This window comes from Dromiciops gliroides, chromosome 2 (assembly GCF_019393635.1).
Source record: "Dromiciops gliroides isolate mDroGli1 chromosome 2, mDroGli1.pri, whole genome shotgun sequence".
Lineage (NCBI taxonomy): Eukaryota > Metazoa > Chordata > Mammalia > Microbiotheria > Microbiotheriidae > Dromiciops > Dromiciops gliroides.
Window position 1 is genome coordinate 85828235 of NC_057862.1, and position 9633 is coordinate 85837867.

Consider the following 9633-nt stretch of genomic DNA (forward strand, 5'->3'; position numbering starts at 1 on the left):
TTCCTAACTCCAGTCCTGGTGTTCTATATCCTGCACTACCTAGCTTTCCTGTGAACATTGTGTAGTAAGAAATAATAAAAATGTGGAATTCAGAAATGCCATGGGAAGAGTTGCATGAATTGATGCTAGCCACTATGATAACAACAATGTAAATGGAATATCACTAAAATGAAGTTGGATTCCAAGGGATGGAAAAACCAGTGAAAGAAAAGCAAATAGGGACAACCGTTAGAATAGAATAGTGTGTGTGTGTGTGTGTGTGTGTGTGTGTGTACACATTAGTCAAGACTTCAAAATTGGATGTTTTTGTTTGATTGTGTTTTTTTGTCAAAGGAGGGTTCAATCTGGAGGGGGTGAAAGTGACTATGACATAATGGCAAAAAACCCCATAAATAAAAGATTACCACACATATATGTATATGTATGTGTAGGTGTAGGTATAAGTACAGGTGCATGTGCATAGGTATAGGTATATATGCACACACACATAGATTATATATATACATTGTGTATATGTATATATGCATGCCTATCCACGTGTGTAATTCATGCATATACACATAAAATATTTGAATACATAAGAACCATTATATATATATGTATTGCATAAATAGATATATACATAAATATCAATGCACATGAACAATATGTGTTTACATACAAAACATGCATATCTATATAAATAAACATGAGTTGCATGCACTCATACATGCACATGTATATATACTTGTGTCTGTATATATATACATATAGGTATATTGGAGAGGGAAAGAAACTTAGTTAATAACAGCTCTCTCACCCAAAAAGTGCATGGTTGGATAATACCAGCAGGTAGGTAGCCTCTTGACTAGGTCCCACCTACCTGGCAGCTGATACATGGGGATCATTAGGAATTCCTCTTTGCCAGCTATTGTTACTGTAGCTCCCATTCCACACTTCACTGGCCCCTTGCCGTATTGTATGTAGTCTCAGATTGCCTTGGACCGAGTTGCCTTCTTGCTGACCTACAAGTCAGGATGTCGCTATCTTTTTGGCTCTTTGCAGTTTTGTGCTCTATCTCCCTTTCTTATGAGTGTGAGTACTCTTTGCCTATGGTAAGGGCACTTAGTTCCTGACCTGGGACAGTACTGTCTCACACATATTTCATTGACGAATATTACCTGTTTGTCTATACAACTAACACTGAGACATCATCTTGGCAAAACTTTCGACTCTTGGAATTAACTAACTGGCAGATAGGTGGTGGTGAAGTGAGCTCCATAGCCTAGCACAGGTCTCACCTGAGACATTGTCTTACCTAGAAGAATGTGCATAAACACCCAATAGCTGGAATTTATGTTAGACTCATGCCGTTGTAAGGAGTACCTACCTTTAAAGCTATCTCACAGCAACATAATTATCTTAGCATTTCAGAACCTAGAGCTGGATGGACTTCAGCTGCCATCTCCTCCAAATCATCCCTAATTAGTAATCCCTTCCACAACCCATCCAAGGGGTCACCCAGCCTCTGCCTGAAGACCCCTGATGAGAGAGAACCTTAAGGCATCACGGTCCACTTTGGAGTAGTTCTAACTATTAATGACAATTTTATTTTCCATCTTAAGAATGGATTTGGCTCTTTGCCAAACCCATTGTTCCTTGTTCTTCCTTCTGAGCTAAAGAGGATATATATAGTCCCTCTTACACATATTGGCCCTTCAGATACTTGAAGGATGCTTATCTTGCCCCTCCTGTGTTTTCGAGGTGATTATCTTCAGTTCCTTTTTTTGTTGTTCAGTCACTTTCAGTTGTGTCTAATTCTCCATGACCCCATTTGTGGTTTTCTTGACAGTGGTGTGTCATTTCCTTCTTCTGCTCATTTTATAGATGAGGAAACTGAGGTAAACAAGGCTAAGTGACTCTCCCAGGGTCATACAGCTAGTAAATGTCTGAGATCTTCCTGACTCCAGACAGGTGCTCTAAACACTGTGCCCATCCAGTTCTTTTAACTTAGCCTTAAGTTCAAAGACACCATTCTTGTTGCCCTTCTATGAATGCTCTACAATTTATCAAGGTAAGTAATGGTCCATAATCAAAAATCCTCCAAACAATTGAACATTACCCTATCTAAAGGATCACCAAATATCTCAAATATTCACTCTTTTTATATTGAGTTACACAAAGACTTTGCTAACATAAGACATGCTCCCATAGGTGCTACTTCACTCTTCTCTCTGACTGAGATTTCCAAGCAAGAGATGGTTTTGGCTAGACTGTAGGTAACAGCAGCTCTTAGTGATTAAAATCAAATTGCTTTTCTTTCCCTCCAAGCTGGATTTAACATCAGAACCATCTGTCTGTGGTATGCCTTAAAGATATATGATTGGCAGATATCACCCTTCAGTGAATGTGAGATGAGCCGTATCCTTCCCTTCCTGGCAGAGGGACCTTCAGGCTTCCTGACTACATGGGGCTGCTGAGTTGTAAAAGGCCATCTCTGCGTGGAGGCTGGTGTGCCCAGGCAGTGGGAAGTTGGGCAATGAGATAATTATCCTGAGTATTCAAGCTAAAAACCTGACTGAAGGAAAAGAGAGTTTTGGGTCTGAATCATCCAGATGGTTTGTCTACCCATTCATTTGAAAGATTGCTCAACCATTAATACTCTAATGCTGTCCAAGTTGGTGTTGGAAAGAATGACATCTGGGTCTTTCATCTAACAAATCAACATATACTGGACACAAAAATTTTGGCTTTGTTTAGGGAAAGGTAGAGCAGTGTAGTGAGGTGAGTCCTAGAATTGCAGTAGGAGGAATTAGATTTGAATCTCTGCTCTGTTTCTTCCTACCTGTGTGCCCTTAGACAGGTCATTTAACATTATAGTTCCAGAATGTCCTTATCTGTAACCTGAGGAGATTGAACTAAATCTCTAGGATCTCCTCCAGTTCTAATTCTATACTCATGCACCATCTCCTACTGGAGGTCTTGTCTAATCCCCTTATTTAGTAATGCCATTTCTCTTCCCCTTAAGTGAGCTTGAGTAGAATTATCCACTTGCATCAGGTAGTTTAATGGCAAAGGACAAACAGCACTGGACTTGGAGGCAGGAAGGCCTGAGTTCAAATCCCATCTCAAAAACATACTAGATATGTGACCCTGGGTAAGTTAATTCACCTCTGTCTGCTTCAGCTTCTTTATATGTAAAATGGTTATAATAATAGCATTTCCTTTGCAGGGTGAGGATTAAAAAAAAAGTAACACAAGTGAAATTTAAAGTGCCCTATTGTTGTTCAGTCATTTTCAGTTGTATCTGACTCTCTGTGACCCCCATTTGGGGTTTTCTTGGGAGATACTGGAGTGGTTTGCCATTGCCTTTTCCAGCTCATTTTACAGATGAGGAAACTGAGACAGATAGATTTAAGTGACTTGCTCAGTGACAGCTAGTCAATATCAGATGCCAGATTTGAACTCATGAAGATGAGGCTCCCCAACTCAAGACCTCATACTCTATCCACTGTGACATCACTAGCTATTATGTTGTTGCGGTTTATCCCTAGTAGAATATGAGCTCCTTTAGTGAATGAATGAGTGAATGAATGAAAAAGAATTTATTCAGTGCTTACTCTGTGCTAGAAACCGAATACAAACAAGAGATCCCTGACTGTCATTTTCACAGGGAAGACAATGCACCTGGGAAGGAAGGTGGTTATCTGACCAGCCAACAAGCATTAATTGAAAGCTTAGTCCATGTTTGGTATTTGTGCTAAACCTGAGAATATAAAACAAGCCCAAAATTTGGTCCTTGCCTTCAAAGAGATTATATTACAGTGGAGGAGATAACATGCGAACAGCCACACATAAACCATACACATATAAATATGCATTTAAATATAATATATACATGTATCACTATATGCATATATTTATATACCTGTATACATCAATACATATGTGTATATATGCAAAGGTTTTGTATGCATATATGCATACAGATACGCATTGTATATTATGATGCATATGCATGCGTGTGTGCATACATTATAATATATGATATCTGCATGAATGGAAAATAATCTCAGAAGGAAGGTACTAGCAGTTTGTGTGTGTTGGGGGTGAGGAAGAGCGGAAGCAGGAAAGGCTTCTTGAAGAAGGAGGCTATGAAAGCCAGGAGATGGTGGCAAGGAGGGAGAGAATTCCAGATCTGGGGTACGCACAGTGAAGAGGCATGTACTTGGAGAACATAGGTAGAGACTTCTCCTCTCCACCAGAAAGCCCATGGGGGGGGGGGGGGCTTTGATAGAGTTGATTTAAATACCATTTTCAGAGCCAGAATTATAAAGTGGGGTGGGAATGGTGGGGGTTAGGTGGGCATGGCTTGGAGATATCTGGGGAGTAGCATAGGGGGTCCCAGGGCAAGAGCTTGGTGTACCAGGTGGGAGCTGGAGGCTGGGATACTGGACCATGGAAGTAGCATCTCTTGAAGGCAAGAACTATTTTTGTGAAGTCTTTATATCCTCAGTGCCTTATATATGGTAGGTACTTAGTAAACATCCATTCAATCAATCAATAAAATTTATTAAATGCCTACTAAACAGGCGCTAAAGATATAAATACAGAACTGAGAGAGTTCCTGCCCTCAGGGCACTTACATTCTGTTAAGGTCTATGACACCTATTGAGGAGTGATATCCAGGGTGGGGGAATTTTGGTTTCCACAGTTACAGAGATTAGGAGTTGTGGAAGAGGCAGTAGCTTGTCATGATTATTCCATTTGCAACAGATATATTGATTTAATTATTATTTCATGAGCAACAGGCAGAAGGAGAAAGGCGAGGAGAAATGTTAGGAAGAGGGTTATGCTGGCGCTGGTGTCCTGGTGGGTGGATGAAGGGCGATCTGGGAGTCTGAATGAGATTGGATAATGTTATACTTTAAGGTTTACAAAATGCTTTTTCCACCACAATCCCAGGGGGTAGTCAGTGCTCATCTTTTCCTTTTGTAGATGGAGAAACTGAAGCCAGGAAGGGTTAGGAAGTATAGAATCTTGGTCTCAAAATCTATTCTCCTGACTCCAACTTCAGGGTTCTTCCTAGTACATTACACTGCCTCTCCTGGAGAAGCCAGCTGATGTTCCTTCTCCTATATCCCAGATTCTCCAGGGCAGGACATAGCAGTTACTTCTTTTCAGGCCGTGTGTGTGAAAGGAACTGTCCATCCTGACCAGAGAGGCTACCTCTTATGGGCTGAGGGAGAATTGGAGAAGCTGAAGAAGGATATGGCAAATCTCTCCAGTATATCTGCCAAGAAAACCCCAGATGAGGTCAAGAAGAGTCAGATATAACTGACCAATGACAACAAAAGAATTGGAGAAACAGTGACTTTCCCCAGGTTCAAACTCTGGTAGCCATATGTATATAATATTTTGAGTTTAAGAGAAAGGAAAATAAAATAGTACCTTTTGCAGCCTTTGTTTCCTTTGATCTTCATAAATGCTTTTTATTAGCTAGGTGGTACAGTGGGTAGAGTGCAGTGCCTAAAGATGGGAAGACCCGAGTTCAAATCCAGCCTCAGGCACTTACTAGTTATGTGACCCTGATTACACCATTTAACCTCTGTTTGCCTCAATTTCCACAGCTGTAAAATGAGGATGCCATAGCCCCTACCACCAAGGGGTAGTGTGAAGATCAAAAGCGATCATATTTGAGGGGGCAGTTAGGTGGCACAGTGGATAAGGCACCAGACTGGGATTCAGGAGGACCTGAGTTCAAATCTGGACTCAGACACTTGACACTTACTAGCTGTGTGACCCTGGGCAAGTCACTTAACCCTCATTGCTCCGGAAAAAAAAAAAAGTGATCATATTTGTAAAGTAAGTTACCTGGCCCCAGAGATACTTAATAAATGCTTCCTTCTTTCCCTTCTTCCTTCTTTCAGATGAATAATTGCTCCCTATCACTACAATTTCCTAAAATTTTGAGATGGAATCTTGCCTTCCCCCTCCCCTTTTTATCATCTAAGGAATGAATGTAAATTTTATAGAATTTTTGATGATTTTGAGATATCCTTGTGTAACGATTGGAACGATGCCACCTGCTGGAGACTTACTGTAGGAAAGCTCCACCATAAGAAGAAGGCCTCTGAGGGCAAGGCCATGCAGCTTCTTCGGTGTCAGGAAGTGACATTTGCTTGTGGGAGGAAGAGGGGGCGAGGCTGGCTCTCTTGCGCTCTTTCGTCAGGATGCTGGTGGAGAGTGGAGCTAGAAATGCACTCTCCCTTTGATAGATAGATGAATCAAGGCTTTTCTCTCTTTCTTCACCAAATTCTTATTCTCCTTAATAAATGCTTAAAAGTCTAACTCTTGCTAAAGCTTATAATTTATTGGTGACCACTCATTAGATATTTTAGACAGACTAGCTAGAATTTTAGCCCCTTACACTTGGAAGTAATAAGGAACTTTTCTAGGATGATTCAGAAACAGGGCTGGAAATCAAGGCTGTAGGTATCTGCAAGCCCCTAGAACAATGTCACCCTTCTAAAACAATATTTTACGGTGATATGGCATTTTAGCCTTTTCAAAACACTCCCATAGGACTTTTCTCATTTGAAACTTACAGCCTTGTCAAGAAGGTAGGAAGGAGTATTACTACACTCATCTGATATCCAGAGAGTTAAAATTTCTGAGATTTCTTGAGGGCAGAGACTGTTTCTTTTTCAATATTGGAATCCCAGTACCTAGTACTGTTTCTGTCACCTAGGAGTCACTTGGGAAATGCTCCTCCAATTGAATTGAATTTCTTTGGCCAAATGGATAGTTGTCACAGATGTGGGACCAGGATTGAGTTCATCTAACTTGAGAGCTAAGGTTCTCTTTGCTTAATTTGGGGCATATTGCATATGGCGGCCTGTCCAGTGCTAAGTCACAAAAGCACAGAGATTTAAAAAAAATATTACTGTGTTTTAATTTTTGTTTTATACCACTTTCATTTCTGAACATGGTCCTTCTCCTTCCCTTATCCATGCCTTGCAACAAAGACCCAGATCCGGGCCTCTGCATGACTTCCTTACCTTCACTCCCAAGCCCCACAATATATACACACACTTGAAACTTAGACTCTGCTCTTAAGAAGATAAGCTCTAATAGGTGATTTCTTATCTCACCTTGCCAAAAGCCAAGCCTTCATGATCCTTACTGGTCATCTCCACATTATATAGCTTCCCCTTATGTTCACTGTCTTGCCACCAGAAGCTAAGAGGTGTAGTAGGTGGAGTGACAGTCCTGGAGTCAGGAACATATGTGTTCAAATGCAACCTCAGATATTTACTAAAGCTATGTGACCATGGGTAAGTCAGTTTTCCTTTGTAGTAAAATGGGGACCATAGTAGTACCAATCCCACAAGATTGTTAGGAGGATTGAATGAGAAAACATTTGTAAATCACTTAGCATAGTGCCTGGGAATGTTCCTTCCTTCCCTCACCATTAGAACTGTAAACTGCCGGATGGCAAGGACAGGCTTGCTTGCTTATATTTGCATCCTCAGTGCTTGGTACCATGCCTAATATGCAGTAAGCACTTAATAAATTCATCTATGTAATTTTTAAACTCAGTTTCTCCTTGTTTAGATGTTGATTTAAAAGTAGAATGATTTTCTTTTCATATTGCTTTTCTTATTGGTTTCGACAGCATTCCTATGCTCATTGTATTACTGAAACAAGTATATTTTCACAATGAAACCTCATTAAGCCAATGAAAACATTTGCTCATATATAAGGGAGACAATAAAAATAATCATCCTGTACAAGCAAAAAAAAAAATTCAGCTCATCAAGACTAATCTAAACCTCTATGGAGTCTGACAATGTATAAAATGCTCTACACCCATAGTCCCCCACCTTTTCAAAAAAGGGAGGCATGAATTTTCGCATGGCATCTCTGGGGCAAAGATTGGTCATTATAATTACATATCAACTCAGGCATTTAACAAAAAAATTTTTTTAATATGATGACAGGCTACATTTCTTCAGGGTTAGCTTTCCCACCTCTTCTCTGGTCCTCTCCCCCACACTTAGAGGGGTACCCCTAGGGAGGGTTGATTAGTCAAGCAAAGGGGTTTCTCCAGACAGCTTTGGGTTTGCACTTGCGTGACATTTTCACATGAGAACTGATGTAAGCCCAAGAAAAAAAATAATAAATTCCTGTTGTCCAAGCATGTCATCAAGTGGGCAGCCAGGGAGGCCTGGCTGTGTTTGTATCCAATTCTGTCAGTCACAGCCAGGCCTCCTGTAAAAGGGATAACCAAGTGTCATGCTTTAGGCGATGAGCAGATAAAGAAGGCCATGCTTGTCCGGTTGCATTAGATTGAGAATTGGTGACTGAAACCCTGTGTCAGGGCAGAGGCTGCTGTGTTAATCCACTCAGAAACAAAGCGGGCCTTGGGAATTTGTCATTGTTGACATGGTGTGTGAAGGAACTGTGTGATTTTAAGGGCTCCAAGAGGTTCCTTGGTCCTCAAATGTCTCCTACCTGTACCTTTATGCACACCTGAAATGCCCATATTCAGTCTTTCCTGGGGGGTGTGGGGGAGGGGATGGAGGCAGGGGAAAGGGGAAGAATATTATCTCATTTAATCTTCTTAACAGTCCAGAGAGGAAGGTGCTATTATGACCCCCATTTTACAGAGGAAGAAACTGAGGTAGAGTGACTAGTCCAAGGTTCCACAGTTAATTAGTGTCTGAAGCTGGATTCGAGCTCAGGTCATCCTGACTTTAGGTCTAACACTCGATCTACTATACCATCTAGCTTCACCTTTTAGTCATTTGGGCTCTGACAATGAATGCCCGGTGAATATTAAACCATAATCATCTTATTATTAAACAACTACTTTGTGCAGATGCTGAGGAAGGCACAAAAATGAATAAGACATCATCTCTAACCTTCAGGGACTTATAGTCTAGAAAAGGGAGATAAGTGATCTACAAATTTCCAGGGATCCTTATCTCCTCCAGGATCAAACATAAGTTCTTCTAGGGGGCAGCTAGTTGGTGCAGTTGATAAAGCACTGGCCCTGGATTCAGGAGGATCTGAGTTCAAATCCAGCCTCAGACACTTGACACTTACTAGCTTGTGTGAATCTGGGCAAGTCACTTAACCTTCATTGTCCCACAAAAACAAAAAAACTATAAGTTCTTCTGTTTGGCAAAGTTCTTCAAAACTTTGACCCCAAGTTACCTTTCCAGTCTTATTCCATTTTACAGTCATGCCAGATTAGAATTCCTAGTTCTCATCTACCATCTCCTTGCCTTTGGCTGTCTGCCATGCCTGAAATGCATTCTCTGCTTAATGCCCCCTCTTAGAATCTCTGTTTTCCTTTCAGAGTCAGATCAAATGACACCTCCTATGTGAGATTCTTCCAGATTTCTCCCCCCAGTTGCTAATGCCTCCCTCCCATTCCATCACTTTGTATATATCTTACATATCTGTGTGTTTGTTTCTCCCTGTAGGATATAAAACTCCTTAAAGGAAGGGATTACTTTTGTTTTGTATCCCCAGAAGCTAGCACTACACATCTTGCATAGTAGGCACTTTAAAAAACATCATTAATTGGTGATTAATACATATGGCAATGCAAAGTGCTATAAGATCAAATGAGGGTGGGATCAG